This window comes from Heloderma suspectum, chromosome 1 (assembly GCF_057233095.1).
Source record: "Heloderma suspectum isolate Gila_16-S chromosome 1, 16-S_ref, whole genome shotgun sequence".
NCBI lineage: Eukaryota > Metazoa > Chordata > Lepidosauria > Squamata > Helodermatidae > Heloderma > Heloderma suspectum.
In genome coordinates, this window is record NC_139458.1 from 108,590,787 (window position 1) to 108,608,950 (window position 18,164).

Here is an 18,164-nt window from a genome sequence, read left to right on the forward strand (position 1 = left end):
CTGTAACATTTCCTGCACAGTTCTACCGGGTGTTTGGGTACTAATTACAAAAATGATCATCCTTCAGTTAGCTTTAAAGTATGTTTCTTTCTCAATTTCCACTTTGATATCGTTTGCACTAGGTAAAAATCAGCGGAACACAGCTTTACCTTTGGGCAACTTTGCACTTTACTTTGAGGCAACACTATAAGCTCTATATAAATAATAATAAAATAAAGTGGAAAGCTGTAAGCGGAAAGCTGGATACCTTCTTTATTCATAATTTTTCTTTATTACTTTTAAAGACAAAATAATGGATATTCTAAAATAAAGAATGCCTACCAAAAGATAGGAACTGCTACAAAACAAAAAAGATTTAAAAGTAAAACCTGTGATAGTTCTGCTGTGCTGCATAGTGCAATGCCACTGCTCAGAATGTGTCTCTTCGAGCTTCGGCTTGTGCAAACTAAAGCACAGTGGCTGAGCTTCAGGGCATCACACCTGGACCAGGCCACATAAACCCCCTGGGTGGTCCTACGAAACTGACCAGGGCAGGGCCCCAAAGGTCTTCCTTGCCCTGGGCACCTTTCTCCATTGTCCATACAGAAGCCAACTGGACTGGCAGTTGAAGAAACTGGGGTGTGTGTGTGTTAGCATAAATCCAGAGTAGAAGACTGAATGTGGCATGAGCAATGAAGCATCTAATCCTTGTTTATAGCACCCAAATGCCTGGGACAAGCTCAAGTACATACCTGGTAATTAACTTAATCCAGATACTATTCACCCTTATAGGAGCAGCACATGCATTCAAAATGGACAAAGAGGAACATGTATGTCAACTCACAGGCTTACCTTTGCTTGCTCTGTGAAAGGCACAGACGGTAAGATGACTTTGTGTTTTTAAGCTAACAGACTTTGTGTTTTTAAGCTAACAGAATAGCTGGTTATGTGAATGCGAACAAGTTTTAGCTTTCTTTTTGGTACTGTTGGATGTGGCAGTTCCTAAAACTGGTCACTGTGGGCTGCTTTTGGCCTGAAGTCCCCCCCCCCCCCAGAAAGCCATTTGTAGATGGATATTCTGGCCCACTGTGGGCTTTACGTTTGTATTACAGACCTGGAAACATGCAACGTGCAATAATTTTGGCCAGAATTATGCGTTTCAAACTGGGGCTGCCCTTGGCTGCGATCCCAGGCACACTCATGTGGAAGCAAGCCCCACTGAACTCAGTAGGACTTGCTGGTCCTGCATGAAAGGGCTCGGCGGCCTTACCAGAACGGGGCTCGCTCTCTGCTGCCCCTCTCGGCGCTCACCGTCGCCCGTGGCGATGCGAAGGCGTTCTGTGAGCGAGAGGACCAAGCGGGGCCATACAAGCGAGGCGAGAAGGAGGCGGGTTCAGAGCTCCGATTTCAGCCGGCAGGCAGGCAGGAACCAGCCGAGGGCGCTGCAGCTGCGGAAGAGGGCGGCTCGCCTCTTCTCGGCAGGAGGGCCCCGCAGGCTGGAAGCGGAACGGGGACATGTCGGAGCGGGGCTGAGCTGAGGCGCCTTCGCAGCCCCAGGAGCGAGGTGGGCGGCGGCGGGACGACGACGGAGGCAGCTGCGCCCGCTGCCCCTAGGCCCCGCCACCAGAGGAGCGGGAACAGCCGCCGAAGTGGGCGGCGGCGGCGGGAGCGGCGGCGGCGGCGGCGGCGGCAGGCTGGGTCCCTCCCCGGGAAGATGAGGCGGAGGCCCGGGGAGTTGAGCGGGCTGAGCCGGGGCGCGTTCCTCTCAGCCGCCAGGACAAGATGGCAGCGGCCGAGGAAGCGGCGGCAGCAGCAGCAGCCAGAGGCTGAGCCCGGCCTGGGAGGCGCCTCCTTGTAGTAGCTCTCCGGACATGCCGAGGGCTGCGGCGGCGGCGGCGGCGGGGACTGTAGCGCTGCCGGATCTGTGAAGGTGAGAGACTGCGGGGAAGGGAGGACGAGCGGAATGACCGAGGCTGCTCGCCTTTCCTCCTCTCTCCCGGGGTGCGGGCAGGGCGAATCCGACCCGCCTCCCCACCGCGACTGGGATATGGGAGTTGATGGGAACAAAATTCAGGGCGTGGACCAGCCAAAGAGGATTTTTTTTTTTTATTATTTCAGCACCTCCAGCTCCAAACTCCACGGCCCCTCCAGCGGCTGTTATCCCCCCCCCCCCTTTCGTCGACCCGGAGCTGGGAGCGAAAGCTCTCCCAGAGGGTTGGGAAGCGCGGTAGATCGGGCTACGTGCGTGCCTGTGTTTGTCGTCAGCTGGCCCCTTTCTGGGAATGAGCGTCGTGTTTGTTTTTCCAGAAGCGGACAGGAGAACCCGACCTTAAGGCATGTTTACTCGGAAGTAAATCCCTTTCGGGACTTCCAAAGAAGTGTGCGTGAGACGGCAGCCTTTTGAGGGGTCTGGCTCTACTTCCCAGGTCCCAGTCGCCGCCAGGGTTTCGGGTGGGCCCCTCTCTTTGATTCCAGGACTTGAGCCATGAGAGATAGTAGCGGAGTGTCTGCGAGCATGTGCAGAGTACTTTTAGAGTTTTACATTGACTAACTACAACCGGTCTCCGTGCATCTGGGACCAGGAGGAGGGGTTGCGAGGTAAGAGGGCATGACTTCCAACGCAGGGAGAGCCGCGATGCGTTTCTTTCTAGCAGTCAACCCCTGCCTGCTCTGGGGCTTAACCCTCACATATTTTCTCCCTCCATCTGATGAAATTAATGCCTCAGTCGCCGCTTACTACTGTAGATGGCAGAGCTTAATTTTCTAACACTTCCCCTCTGTTACTTTCTGTATATGTTTACAAAGTGGAATTGCCACCGTCCGATCTGAGAGCAAACCGGTTAGTATATAAATAGTTTAGCCCCGTTTCCCATATCGCGCCCATTCTCGCTTTCTGTGGCGTTCTTTTCCTTTGGCAGCCAGAAATTTCGTGTGTGTGTATATATGAGCCTGCCTGCCTGCCTGCCTGCCTATGTCTCTTCCCTCCCCCTTGCACTTTTGCTAGATGAGCCTGTTCGGCTTGTGTAAAACTAACCTTTAGGATCCCTCTGTATGAAAGAAGAAATGTGACACGACTGCTCGGCTTGCAGCTTGCTAGGGCAGCGGGAAGGCGTGGTCGCAGGCTACTCCTGTTACAGGGGATTATTGCTTCCCTTTGGGACTCGGAGGTAATTTGCAACTGTAGTTTTGGGAAAGTAATGTCTGTTTCCATGTCAGGGGGAAAAAGCTAACTTAAAATGGTACGTCGCCTGATCACTTCGTATTGGCAACAATTCAAAGCTAAAGGGCTTGGACATTGATGTAGAATTTAACAATAATAGCTTAGTCCTTGATTTGAATTCTCTTAAGGGAAACGCTGGTGTTTGAGTTTTAGTTTTTTTCCGCCATACTGTGGTATGTTTTGTTCATTATGAAAACAACTTTTGTGGAATATTAACATTTCACTATCTTGTATCGTGTTTTGTTGTTGTTGCTGTTTGATGAGAAACTTAGTTACTTGGGCATGAACTTTATGAAGTTAAGGTATACTGCTTTTTTAAAGTTTTGCTTTTATTTTAATTAACTTTATTAGGTAAACATTTATGGTATGATTCCTATCTCAGGATCTCAGTGCTTTTAATACGGCAGCTTTATTACAGAACAGTTGACCTGATAACTAATAACCTCTAATGTTATTTTCAAGAAGACTAATATACTCACATAATTGAAATCTCCCCCCCCAACCAACCAAGTTTATCTTTGGATGGGCATTTTGTGCATGTTTTATAGGCTAAATGTTGCATTCTCTTGGCCAGAGATGTTGGTGTCTTATTCTCATGTGCCTTGTGAAACCAGACACTTGGATATGCGTGTAGCTAATTTTGTAAATGCACTTATATTAAGCCATGACTATGCACTAAGTACTATATAAAGTGTACTCTAAATCATTGACTCTTTGTTCTGTGGTATTAAAATCTAATTTATTTTTTAAAAGAAACTTGGATGTCCACTGTTCACTTCTATTGATAGTTGTTGGCTTCTTGTATGATTTAAGTAGGCTATTGGAATGTTAGTTTTGTGGAGATCAATCTTGAAATCTCTTTATAACCCTACTTAGAAGGCTAGTTAAACATTAATGTTATCTGAAACTGCAGTCCCCTAGCAATAAGGTTTTTATCGTGAATTTGAATCTCATGTACATTCTCAGAAAATTATCAGAAAAAATTCTGATAATTTTTAGAAGTTTGGCTTGTTGGAGACCTTTCACAAATGAATAATGCTAGAGAAAAAAAAAGTGACGCTAACACTACAGAGTTATTAAAGTGTCTAATTTTAATAAATGTGTCATCAAGCAAATAGATTAAGAAGCATGTAACTAGGTCACGGCTTTAGTATGGAGAATGAGCTTGTGAATGATCTAGGTTCTTTTAAAAGATGATGATTCTGTGGAAAAATACTATGCTGATCACACATACTTGACCTATTCAACTTTTATTATTGGTAAATACAAGTTAAATTGCATAATCCATATATCCTGTAGAGAAAAGAAATCTGCTTTTATTGTTTGATTTAGATTCACTAATATTGCAGCCCTATATCTGTCCATTCAGAGGTAAGTCCCATTGAGTTTAATAAGGCTTACTGCCAGGTAAGGGGGTATAGGATTGCAGCTGGAAACTCTTTATTGTTCATGTTTTAAAGATTGTCAATTGGTGTACTCTGTTTCCACAGGCATAGCTGTGTTAGTATGTTGCAGCAAAGAGAAGTACCTCTTGTGTCTTAAAGGCTAATAAGGGAGCAATCCTATCGAGATAGGCGGCTGCCTCCGAATTTGGAGGTGACTGCCTATCCAATACAGGGCAGGCGGAGCACGGAGGGGATTTTCTCTTCCATGCTTCGGCCGCCCTGCATTTGTGGCTAGATGGCTGATTTCGGCTGTCTAGCTGTGGGACTTCGGAATGGCAGGGGAGGCCAGACAACGCATAGGAAGCATCGTACTGGCACTTCCGCACTCCCTGCCCCCGGGAATGCCCCATTTCGCCCTTCTCCGTTCTGCTTATCCGAGCGCGGAGCCTGGGGATGATCCGCGCCGCCTACGAGGTGGTGGGGAAGGGGACAGGGGGATGGTTTTCCGGGAACCAACCGCAGAGTGCAGGCTCTGAGGCCAGTTCCCAGAAACCAAACAATACTATGGCCGTCTAGCCGCTGTCTAGTAGCCATAGGATTGCGCTCTAAATTTGTTATGGCATAGTGGACACTAGTGTATGAAAACATATGCCATAATTTTTCTAGTCTGCAAGGTGGCACAAGACTCTTTCTTGTGTAATGTGTTGTTGATAATGTAAGCATAGGGAGTCTGAAACATTAGTGTACTCTAATAATCACTTTTATATGCTAATAGTACACACAGGGGCAATAGGTGGTAGTTTAAAAGCCAGAGAAATGCAATACTTCTTAGTTGGTAGGAATTTCTGACACAAAACACTATGGTTATGTACGTTTACATTTGCCTGGATTTGAGGAAGGCTAAGTAGTTTCATTTTATCGTGATTGTTTACTGCTTAGCAATCCAAAATTTTTTTTGTAAATTGTGTGCTTTAATGACAATCATCCACTGGCAATTTTCCTCAAGTCAACTTTTTGAAGGATACTGTGTTTTACAGCGTAGACTCAATTAGTATTTTAGGCAAACCCTGTTTCTGCTATGCTCCTCCCCATTCAGTGGTAAGATAGTTTGGGTCCTGGGATCAGTTTCTGATCCCGACTTAGACAGTTCCTCTCAGGGTGTTAGTTTATCGTCCCAGATGTTCACCTCTAGGCAGAGAAATGTGTGAAGAGCTGAAGGTGATTGTGCTGTCCTATGCATGTTTAGCCAGAAAAAGTCCTACAACGCCCAGCATTTGCCAGCCATGCTGGCTAGAAAATGCTGGGAATTGTAGGACTTTTTTTCTGGCTAAACATGCATAAGATTGCACCCTTAAAATACCAAGAATAAAGCGCCAATTTAGGTAATTGATTTAAATCAGTTCTGTAGTTTTCTGGTTCATATTTCATAAGCCTGAATGCTAATATGTTTTCATTGTTATGGCACCCAATCAGTTGTAACTAAATAACTCCTTTATACTAAACATTGAAGACTAATCCAAGACTGTGGTCATGAAGTTCACATGCCTTTTGTGCTACAGAATTTATATCTGCTTAGATTTGGGAGCAGTTGTGAAATGAAGGGTTGGCACTTCCTTTGCATATGAAGGACGCTAAGCAAGATCAGATCCTTGAAAGCTAAATGCTCAGGACAATAGAGAAGCAAGTGCTAGTGGTTATTTATTAATTAAATTTATATACCACCCAACTGGCAGATGCCCTCAGTGTGGTTTGCAATCATACCCCCCCACAACAATAATAAAACAACAACCAAAATGATAAATACAAATAATGAAACTATTAAAATATTTCCAGGTTCTCCCCAGAAAGGACATTCTATAGACAGGGGGCCACTTTAGAGAAGGTTCTTTTCTCAGTGGCCACCTGTCGCACCATTGCAGGTGTTGGCAACCGGAATACAGCCTTCAAAGTTTGGGCAGGAACAAATGGGAGAAGGTTCTTCATGTAGACTGGTCTTAAGGCATTTAGAACTTAAAAGGTCAGCACCAGCAGTTTGGAAACTGTCTGGCAAGCAGTGCAGCAGATGCAGGACTGCACGAAAATGTTTGAAACAGCAAGTCACACTAAGCAACCTTGCTGCTCTGTTCTGCACTAATTGACATTTCAGTTCAGAATACTGCCTTACCTTTATTTGGTGAAAAGGAGAGGTAGAGTTGGCTGTCATCCATGTATTGATGACATCTCACTTCATCCCCTAGATATCCTCTCCCAGCCGTTTCATGTAGATAGTAAAAAGCATGGGGTACAAAATAGAGCCCTGATGGATGCCACAAAAGAGTTTCCATGAGGCCGAACTATACTTCACCAGCATGACCTTCTGAAACCAGCCATCCAAGCAAGAGTGGAACCACTGCAGAAAACAAAACAGTGCCTCCAACTCCCAATTCAGGAAGCCTCCCCAGAAGGATGCTGTGGTTGATGGTATTGAAAGCTGCTGAAAGGTCCAGGAGAACCAACAGGAATGTACTCCCCGTAACTTTTTCCTGGAAAAGGTAATCCTACAGGGCAACCAAGGCAGTCTCCACCCCAAAATCAGATTGAAATACATCCAGATAATCATTATTATCCAGTAGCACCTAAAGTTGAATAGCAACCAACCGCTCAGTCATGTTGCCCCAAAATGAAAGATTGGCCCTGATCTAAAATTAAGGTCATTTGTGGAACATTGGGGGGCTGAAAAGGAGAAAAACGATAAACTACCTTCCTGTTGGAATGCATTTCCTTGCCCAGTTGCCTGGAGGCAGTTCTTACTTGCCAGTGGTGACTGGGCAAGAAGCTATTTAGAAGCTTATTGTAATCCTTTATTTCTGTCTTGTAATATAAATGATTGCTTCTTGTTTTGTCTTCTGTATTCTTTCCCTCTTTAAATTAAGAAACAATTATGTCATTCTCTAATTATCTTCTCAAGGCCAAGTCAAATAGTGCTATTATTTTCCAAGTAATAGTTGTTCAGCATAATGTTTTTGGTTGACAGGACTTAAAATAGCACTGACTGGTTGTGCCTGGGCATTACACACTTGATGCTTTAAGTTTTGATACCCAAATTGGATTTCAGTATAGTTTTGAGGGATTTGACTGGCTTTTTTAGCTTTTGATCCTCTGTAATCAGGAAGTTATAACCTGTTTTAGAAAAAATTTAGAATCTGTAAAGGTTAAAACAAAACAAACAAAAAACCAGCCACACAAATTCTTGGCCCTTTTGCTGGCAATGTTTGTTCTTCTATTTTGTAACTTTGCTGCTCTATCAGAACTGATAATAAATGCAACAGTGATAAGGGCACCTGGTACTAGAATGCACTTGAAATATAAACATTCTGCAGATTGAGCTTTGAGAATCTTAGAATAGTGCAAGCACCAGGTATACAGACAGTCTTTTTTTATTCATTTTGAATTTGCAGCTATTATAAAAGTGTAAAGATTGGTAGATTTTTTACAGTTGTTTTTACTGAACTGAAACATGTTGGTTTGCTTTCCCATCATAATACACTGGCTAAATAATTTTCACTTTGAATGTAGTTACACAGACCATGTTCATTAGTAAATATTAGCCCTCTGAATACATGCAGTTCTGTTTAGTGGGGGAAACCGTTTCTCCCCCTTTTTCGATTAAGTCAAAACAATTGAAGGCCAGCTGTCTTGGGCGGGGGCGGGGAACGTGACCTTGATGTCACTTCCTACCCACACTGACTCAGTAAGCAGTTAGTTGGCTTGCTCTATCTTTTCTTGCAGCATGATGAGTGCATTGCTGTTGAAAATGGGCAGGGCTCTGTCTTTGACATAGCATCACATGATGTCAGTTATGAACACAAAGTGTTTCAGGCAGTCCTTTTACATCATGCTGCAGTTTATATGGGATTATAACTTGGCTCTGTGGTACTCCCTTAACTAGGTATGGTGCGGGTACCTGATTCCATCTGGGAATCCAGTGGGCCCCTCCGGCCTGCCTGTACTCCCGCTTGCCCCCTGACTACTCTTGGTGAGTGGCCTGCACTCACCCTGGTGGCCTTGTTGAGCTCTGCGGTCGCCATTAAAAAAAAAAAAATGGTGATGGCAAAAATGCACATATTTGCATATGTGTGAAAATGCACATTTTTGCGAATGCAGATATGCGCATTTGCAAAATGCATTTTCGTGCATATGCGAATATGTGCATTTTTGCAATTGCCATTTTATTTTTTTAAAAAATGGTGACTGTGGAGTTCGACGAGGCCTCTGGGATGAGTGCAGGCTGCTTGCCAAGAACGGGAGGAGCTCGAGCGTGGTCCAGGGACCAGCGGGTGTGAGTTTGCGCATCCCTAGCCTTAACTGATCCTCTTGATGAGTCTCTCTATCTTCTGAAGCACTTTAAAATGCCTTCCTACTAGTAACAGTTTGTTCTGATTACTTAATCTACTTAATATGTGCCTTTGGGCAAGATGAACTTGGGAAAAAATAAGGAAATGTCTTCTCAGTTGCTAAAATGTTAGGTTGTGTGCCAGAGATACAAGTACAACAACAGTTGTGAAATGTTTCAAAGAAACTACGTTTCTGTGAGAGAAGTGGGTGAAAAGTCTTTTCAGTAAATAAAGAACAATTTGGGCTTGGCCGCCTAGACTGAAGGAAAGGTTAAATGTCTGCACTGACTTGATCCTGAATGTGTTTTAATCTCCTTCCAGGGTTGGCATTGTGTTGTGTTTTGCAGTGATGCACTGCCACGGCAGCTGAGACACACCAATTCTAGATAGTTAGCAAAGCAAGTCTTAGTATTGTCATAAATTGACTAAAGGCGCAGTTGTTTTCAGGAATAACATCCTCCCGTTTGCTGGCTTGCATGATGCAGCAGGCATTTTTATGTGTGTATGTGTTTAATGACAAGTTCTCCAGTATACGTTGTTTGGAATTTATCTGCTTTAGCATGCCTTGAACTGCTTTCCCTGCAGCAAAAGTGGAGGCTGGTATAGCAGGCCTAGACTGGAGCATGTCTCTGAAGAATCCTGTTTTTTCTTACTCATCTGTAAAAAAATATTTTTTTTGTTAACAGGCATGCCTCTTTTGGTCTGCTCTAAGTAAGTTTACAAAAATAAATGTATTAAGTGAATAAGTTAGGCTGCTTTGCTGAATATATTCCAGCAGCTCTAAAATGACTCTTGCATATAGTTCTAAGTGAATTAATTATTGAGGATAATGAGAGGTTTTTTTTTCTCAACTGATATTTCTCAAAATGGTTGATAGGCAACTAATTTGGTTAAATATACCAGCTGCCATCTTCAGCCTGTTCACAAGCTTAAAAGTCACTGGGTCTGACGAGAATGAAATGAGTAGTCATTAGTCTATATTGGTTTTGTGTGTCCCCCTGAGTAGAGACCCTATTTAAGTATGGGTTATGCCAAGAGTTGAATCCCTTTCCTGCCATCTTCCTCAAAATCCCCTCCCTCTTCAGGGGTTGGGTTTTTTTTTTTTAAGAGCCAAAGTAAACATTACACCACTGGCATGCGTAACTGGTTTCTCAAAGATCTTATAAACAGAAAGCAGACGAAAGGTTGCAACTGTGATTAAAGAAATGGCAGGACAGAGGAGCTGATTAGCCCTTTAATCTTCAGCTGTTTTTACACTCAGAATTGAATACACCCCCCCCCCCGCCCCAAGCTGTGGATCTTTCATTTTTTCACCCATGGGTAGAAAATCAGAGAACATTCTGAGCAGAAAAATAGCTAGTGGGCAAAGGGTAGAGTAGCTCTATACCCCCTTTAATCCCCTGCTCCTGATCTAATTGTCCTGTGACTGTTTTTCTTTTAACTTCTCATTTGGACACACATACACACCTCTCATGTAATATCTAGTTTGGCCTTGAGAGGGAAGGGAGGAGAAAGACGTGTCTGGCAACTGCAACATAACAACCCGATTTGCAGCTCTGCCAACGTAGGTGGAGTTATTGCTGAAAGTTGCCATGACTACACCTCCACCAACATGGGTGGATCTGTAGCCACTGTATTGTGGCCTTGGCTCTTCTCTAGAATATTTCTGTTCCTGCTGCTCTCGACATCACTGCCCCCCCCCCCATTTACAAACATGTAACCTCTTCTTTAGATCACTGTAATTGGGCACTGTGGTAGTTTAGAATAGTTAATGAAGTACAAATATACAAAATCTTAGAATTTTGGGATCAGAAGAAGCTTTGTATGAACAGTGTACTGAAATCACTGTTCTGCTGTTTCAATTGGATCTTCATGTTGGATTGCAGAAACTACAGAATTGCTGCTTGTTTCAGCCACTTTTATCCCCTTAATAATATATGTAACCCCAAAGTTATATTGTGTTGCCTTATATTTTGCAAGGCAAAATAGCTGAACTGAACTGTGTGACCATTGTATTTTCAGTTGGCATAGTGTGATTGCTCTATAGCTAATTTATGGTGTTCAGGCAAGGTGCATATCTTCCAGCATTTCACAAATCAAGACAGGGATATTCTTGTATTCCATCTATTCTCACATCGATGATCTCTGCTTGAGCCCCCCTCCCTTTCAGTTGTGCAGTGTTGAAGGTTCTAATTTACCTTCTCATGTGTTTATTTTGCAGTAACCCTGGGGAGTCCAACATAGTGCCCATGGGTGCCAGTGTACCCACAGACTCCTCTCTTGGAGTCTGCCAGGCTCCCCGCCCTTTCTGATTGTGTTATTTCTTAAGGTTTTTAAAAAACAAAAACAATTCTTTAAAACTAGGAAGGTGGCTTGTTGCACAGCTAAGTGCTGACCTCCAGTGCCATCTTTATTTGGGTACAAAAGAGCGGTTTTGTGTTTTTGAGTTTAGACACCACCTCCACCTTGTACTTAGATTCTTGGTCAAGTTACTTTTCTTTTAGTCTCACTGGTTTGGCTTCTGGGAAATGAGTGTTTTGAGACCAGCTGTTCCCACCATGGTAGCCATTTAATGAATGGACAAGGCACCCCCCTGGCAGCCATTTTGTGAGAGCATCCACTGCACTCTGTCAAAATTCCAAATGTGTCCGCTAACCCAAAAAGGTTGAGAACCCATGCTTAGCCTGTCCCACAATGGCTTCTGAAGCAGAAAAAGGAGCTGTTTCCTTAAACAAAACAAAACATATCCAGCCTCCACTCGTAATTTTTAATATTGCAGCAGATCTGGTTATCTTGATTATAATAATGTAACTCAAGTACATTCAGCAACTGGCTAGGTGGTTATAACAGGAGTGTGTGTGAAGGGAAGTTCTGGGGGTTCCTCTGCACCTCATGGCTGGCCATGATGCTTGTGTCCTGATGGGGATGTGAGCAGTGCAGGAAGGAGCAGCCCAACTCAGCCAGGATTTTCATGAGCCAGCTCCTGCAAGCCCCAGCCAAGTCCCTTTCTCTGTGCATGGGGCGGGGGGCTCTCTGCTTCTCTCTGCACAGAGAAAAATTGTTTTTTGAAAAGTGGGTGAGGAGGGGGTGGATGTTGTCATGAGAGGGGCTTTGGAGTGGGGCCCACCTGCTTGGTCCAGTAGTTGGGTGTACTCTGGCTCCCAAACCAAAAATGGTTGCCTCCCCTGCCCTAAAATATATTACCATAAATAACAGCTCAGAATTATCCCTCCAGTTGCAAAGTGCTAAGTGGTGGTTTGTAGAGTGCGAAATGGTGCCGTAGGGTGGAATCCACTTAGGTCTTTCTGGTGGTGAGACTGCTTCCACCAGTGGAACAGGTGTGTGTGATTTGAGCAGCCCCCGGGGTGTCCTCGAAATCTGTTTCCTGAGGGGTGCTATGTGGAGGACTTCTGCTTGTGTGATATTGGATTTTATCCCTGCACTACAGTCAAGGTTAAGACTGAACTGAAGGTTCCGAAGGGAGAATATTTGGCTCAAAATGGGATTGGGGATTTGGGGCCTCCTGAAATTCTTGGGCTGGTTTTGTGGGGGGACCCTTCAGAAATGTATGAAGGTGCGGGGGGGGCAACATTGGGGGGAAAGCAGCAGTGGTGGTACCTTTTCAAATGTACCTTTTTTGGGTGATGTTAGCTTCCATTTATTTTCTCTAGAATGCCCTGGACTGATGACTATGTCTCAGGCATTCTAGGGAACAACGGTGACCTCCAATTCGTGGCTGCTGAGAAGGGCTCCCTGTTGCTTGTGGCAGCAGTGCTTAAAATGTTTTAAAGAGGGAGAAAAGGGTAACTGCTAGTAGTGAGGTCTGCCATGAACCTTTTGAAGACCGCCCCCCCCATGGCTGAAATCCCCCCATGGAGACCTGTGAATAGGGCAACATATTTGGCGGTGGGGGCCATTTTCACATTTGCTCCCCGCTGAGATACTTCACTTCTAGAAACCTATAGAAGGGAACTGAATTTTGAAGACTAGCAAGTATTTGAAGAATAGCAACACATGTTCATATTAGCAACATCTTAAAGTCTTCACCAAAATACAAATTAGGGGTAGTGATTTACCATGGCCAGAAAAAACTAGGCTTGCTAGATTCCAACAATTGAAGTATATGAAGATGGCAATCGCATAGTAGAAGGGATGTTGACTTGCTTAAGAATTTTTTGCAGTGTGCACTCACTTGGTGGTTACACTCACTGGTCGCGTTCAGATGATTGTGGGGGTGAAAGACCCTGCCCCTGCACGTGCTGTGTGTGCGATTTGCATAATTAACTGCAATGCAGCATGGCTTTGCCATGTCGCCCAAACCTGGCGTGCAGCGAGGGTGGCTTCTCACCCACCCCACAACCCCTACTGCAAGCCATGTGTTGTGGTGTGGGTAAGAAGCTACTCCTGCTGCGTGGCATGCCGGGTTTGGATGACATTGCAACCCATGCTGCATCGCGGGTAATCTTGCAAATCATGGTTGCGCACTGGTGAGCTGAGGGTGGGGAAGGAACCCACAATGATAATCTGAACCCAGTCATTATCTGATTTCCATCCAGTCTGAATCCCTGTGGGCAGAGTTAAGCATCAAGCCCTTTTCCTCTGGGTACTTGCCCTTGGACCAGCTTGTGGGTTGTAGATCCCTGAGACAAGATCTGCTAACCCATGACTGTCAAGACCCCCTCTTCCTCAGAATTTCTGCCTGATGAGTCAGCAGTTTGTTCTGTTCACGCTTCCATTTCCAGTTCTTGAGTAGCCTGTACTGGGCTCAAATTAGTGTAATGGTGTGGACAGCATCAGTATTTGCTTCTTATTGGCTTAGTGTCATAGTGTTTTCTCAGGCTCCTAGTACAACTTTTATGTTAGTCGACTGGTGTACTTCCAATATACAAGTCTGCATGCATGCGGTGCTTCAAGCTATATCTTTTAGATATGGTAAGCAGTGTATAAATCCGTTAAATGATAATTCAAATTGAATTGTGTGTTCCAAAGCTAAACTAGTTTCTTGTTTAACATAACAATATCAGAGTTTCAGTTTACTCAATCTCTTCTCCTGTTCTATTCAGTAGCATAAAAATTCACTAGGAAAAAATCTTGTGTGTACTGAAAATGAGGCACAAACTCCACGAGGAGCAGGAATCTGGGTGGTGTTTTTTTTTTTTAGTGTGTAAGGATTGCATGGGTGCTTGTATGTGTGGTGGGGGAGCTGAACTCTCCAGTGCCCTGCTGCTTACCTCCCTATAACCTCTTCCCCCATCCCAGGCACAGTTATCCCAGCCAAGCTCACCCAGTATGGGAATTTGGCTGAGAAGAAAAATACTTGTGGGGAGGTAAGTAGGGGAGACTTTAGCATGCTCTCCTTGAATCCCCCTTGTGCTATCAGAATTGGATGGTCTTTGCCTCATCCTTCTTTAAAAGTGATCAAGGCAGATCTGGATTTAAATTCATGGGTCTGCTGTCATCACATGTAGTTTGAGCTTGTGTCTCACTTCTACTTGGCTCATTTTAAAGGACATGAAAACAGTTATTTTAACTACGCAAGCCAATGTCGTACACAGGGCCTTGCAGAAGGAACTTGAACTATCCTCTACTAATCGGTGGGACTGCTGGTAATGGCTAATCTATAGTCAAGAGTTAATTTGTCATCCCTTTTTGATTGTCTTCCTGTTGACTGATTCTCATGAAAGACACTTCATTGGAAAGCTCCTGACGCGCAGATTCCACCAATAACAACAGTTTTCACTATTATTCAAAGTCGGAAGTTAATTTATGTCCATAAAGCTTTTTTAAAAAAGCATTAGACTACCTTCTATAACAACGTACCATAAAGTTTTATTTTTAATATAAAAAAGTCAAGTATAATTAAACATTATTAATTGTAAACTGGAGCAAAATGAAATACGAATGCAAAAAATGTATCTGTACAACTTTATAAACCCAGGTGTAGGCCAAAGTACAATAATATACCAGTCACATGCAGCCTGTTAACAATTCATGAAGGGATTAAGAGACACCTACAGTTAAAAGTAACCCAGTCAAAGTTTAGTTTATACCAAGAACATTGTATTTAAGGAAGTTTTGTAAAAATAAGGGATGTAACACTTTGAATGTTTCAATAAATGCAGTTAGGGCGCAATCCTATGTAGACAGGCAGCTGCCTCCAACCGCCTATCCAATGCAGGGCAGGAGAAGCACGGAGGGGATTGTTCTCTCCATGCTTCTCCTGCCCTGCATTTGTGGGTAGACAGCCAATTTTGGCTGTCTAGCTGTGGGAGGGCAGATCAGGGGAGGAGGCTGCTGGACGACACATAGGATGTGTAGCACTGGCATTTCTGCCCTCCCCACCCTGGAATGCCCCCTGGAATGCCCCGTTTTGGCCGCTCCACACTCCTCTTGAGAGCGTGGAGCTCAGGGCTGTTCTTCACTGCCTGTAAGGAAGCACGGAACAAGGGGAAGGTTGGTTCCCGGAAAACCAGATATCCTATGGCCATCTAGCCGCTGACTAGTGGCCATAGGATTGCTCCCTCTGTTAAGTTAAACCTTCCTATAGATTTGATTTTTTTTCATGAACTGTGTTTGCGGGGTACCAACTGCCTGTTCTTATTATCACCATTATGGGGCCTTGAACAAGGGTTATGAAATAGTAAGTTTTATAAAAATTAAGTTTTCTAGTCCTACCTGCAGATATTAAAGTACATGTCAAATGTGCTCTTCTTTTCTTTTTAAAAGATTTTAGCTGTTCTTTATTTCATTTCCATTACAATACATGTACATTATCTATCTGTACAACTTTGTTCAACAAATGCATAATAAATTGTACAACAATTTACAAGTTATCCATGCTATTAACAATGGTAAGATGTTCGTATTTTATTCTTAAGATCAAATATATAACCTAAACTAAACTTGTGCTGCGATTTGTTATGTTTGAAAACGTGAATTACAATTTGTTAATACATATACCTTCTTGTTTGTTATTTTAATCATGTATAGTACCTTCTTGTGTTGTATGATAACCCCAGACTTTTGTAGTAAGAGGAAACACTCCATCGTTTCTCTGCATTTGTATAAACAATAAAATTGTACTGTTCTTCCATAAGACTGTCCTTTTTTCTTCGTTTTTAAATATTTATTTTCCTGTTGCATACCCTTTTGTTGCCTTTCAGCAAAAGCAAAACAAAAAGTGGTTTGTTATCCCATTTAATGATGGTTAAAATCATATTAATATCACATGGTTTAATCAGTCTTACAGTATGAATGTAATGTGCTTTGGTAAACTCCTTTTGGGATAGATGATCCTCAGAAATAGCATGATCTCTTCTTCTTCATGATATTATTGATATTGATGGTAGTATATTAATACTCTGGTTAAATGTTGATGATACTATTATTAATAATAATATCATAAATATTTAAGCATTCAGAATCTTATTTTTGATAAAACGAAAGTGATTTTTTTGAGGGGTATAGTTCAGTGGAAGAGCATGTACTTTGAATGCAGAAGGTCTCAGATTTAATCCCTGATCTCTCCAGTTAAAAAAGGCCTCAAATTGCAAAACTAGGAAAGGGCTGTCTTTGCCTGAGACATTGAAGGGTGGCTGCCAGCTGCAGTAGACAATACAAGGCTAGATGGACAAATGGCCTAACACGGGATAAGATAAGTTCATATGTTTATAGTGAAAAATTTTCTGAGTTGGATCATGCCTATCAGTGGTTATTCTGCATTTACATCTTGCAGTCAAAATCAAATATATAACACTTTTGGTCTCCAACTCTTTGGCATTTCATACGCACGCACCTTTACATATGAGGTGATAGAAAACTTATAAGTTAACTTGTTGTGGTGAAAAAAGTAACTTCCATGCTAGGAATTATTAGAAAAGTACTGAAAATGAAATGACCAGTATAGTAATGTTTTTATGTAAATATATGATGTAGCTGAACTTGAGGCTACTGTGTGTAATTCCCCAAAAGGACATTAAAGTTAGGAAAGATACAGTATAAAGGCAGCCTATGATCAAGGGGTTGGAGCACCTTCTCTACAAGGAAGGGTAAAAATATAAGGGCTCTTCAGTTTTGAAAAAAGAGAACTACAGGGAGCATGATAGAGGCTTAGAAAATAATGCATGTTGTTGAGAAAGTGGAGAGAACGTTTTCTCCCTCATAATGCTATAACTGAGGGTCATGCAATGAAATTGATTAGCAGTAGATTCGGGATGGGTAAAAGAAAGTACTTCACATAACATATACTTGTGGAATTTGCTGTGATGGCCACTGATTACATTGTTTTAAATGGAATTATACAAATTTATGTAGGTTAGGCCACTTAGCTGTGATAGCTAAATGGAACCTTCATGTTTAGAGGCAGCATACTTCTATATATCAATTGATGGGGGACACATAGGGGATGCCTTTGTGCCCTGCTAATGGCTTCTTGGAACCATTTCCATGGAAACAGGGACCTGGTTCATACATAATGCTAACCCATGGGTTGTTGAATTCTGGGTTGTTGTGATGTGTGAACATGGCTGTGCTAATAAACCATGGTTTGTTAACTACAAACAACCCTGAATGAGAACTCATTTTTTGGGGGGTCATAAACTATAGATTGTTTAAACTATGGGTTGTCGTTATGTGCAAACCCAGAACTGTGGGTTATTCATGGGTTGTGTTTGCCAGGCTACAGAGGCAGTAGTCAAAAAGTCCAGCCACTCTGCATGCCAGTACTACAGCATCAAAGGCATTTGGGATACAGGGAAGGGGTGGGTGAAAGAGAGAAACACTCAAGGATTCAGAAAACAGACCACAGTTTGTTGGATTATCTGCCAGGTAGACCCTGGGCCAGTTCACATGATACGACAGCCCTTTGTGGATTAAGTAACCCTCAAGGGGCCATGGTGTATGCCAGCCACAATTTTGAGTATGGAATCTCCGATGGCTAGGTTCAGATTAGGGATGTCATAGGAATGTGTTTGGGGGGTGTTGTTCAGTCGTTAAGTCATGTCCGACTCTTCGTGACCCCATGGACCATAGCACGCCAGGCCTTCCTGTCCTCTGCTCTCTCCCGGAGTGTGCTCAAGTTCATGAGTCCTCCCCCCCGACTCCGTCTCTCTCATCCGTAAGCTGGCCTGACTCATCACACAATGAGTCAGGCCAGCTCATGGCTTTTCAGGCATGGTGGTGTGCTATTTGTGCAAACAGTGATTTGTG

The 18,164-nt window shown here is 43.3% G+C and overlaps 1 protein-coding gene across 2 annotated transcripts in view; it reads left to right on the top strand.

The window, feature by feature from the left end:
* The first annotated feature begins 1,373 nt into the window (after window positions 1–1,373).
* Window positions 1,374–18,164, top strand: part of HIPK3 (homeodomain interacting protein kinase 3) — a 79,580-nt gene continuing 62,789 nt past the window's right edge. The window contains exon 1 of one of the 2 annotated variants that reach the window (XM_084853416.1): window positions 1,374–1,909. The gene's annotated coding sequence lies outside the window, so the exon portion shown is untranslated. The other variant, XM_084853426.1, reaches the window with a different exon arrangement.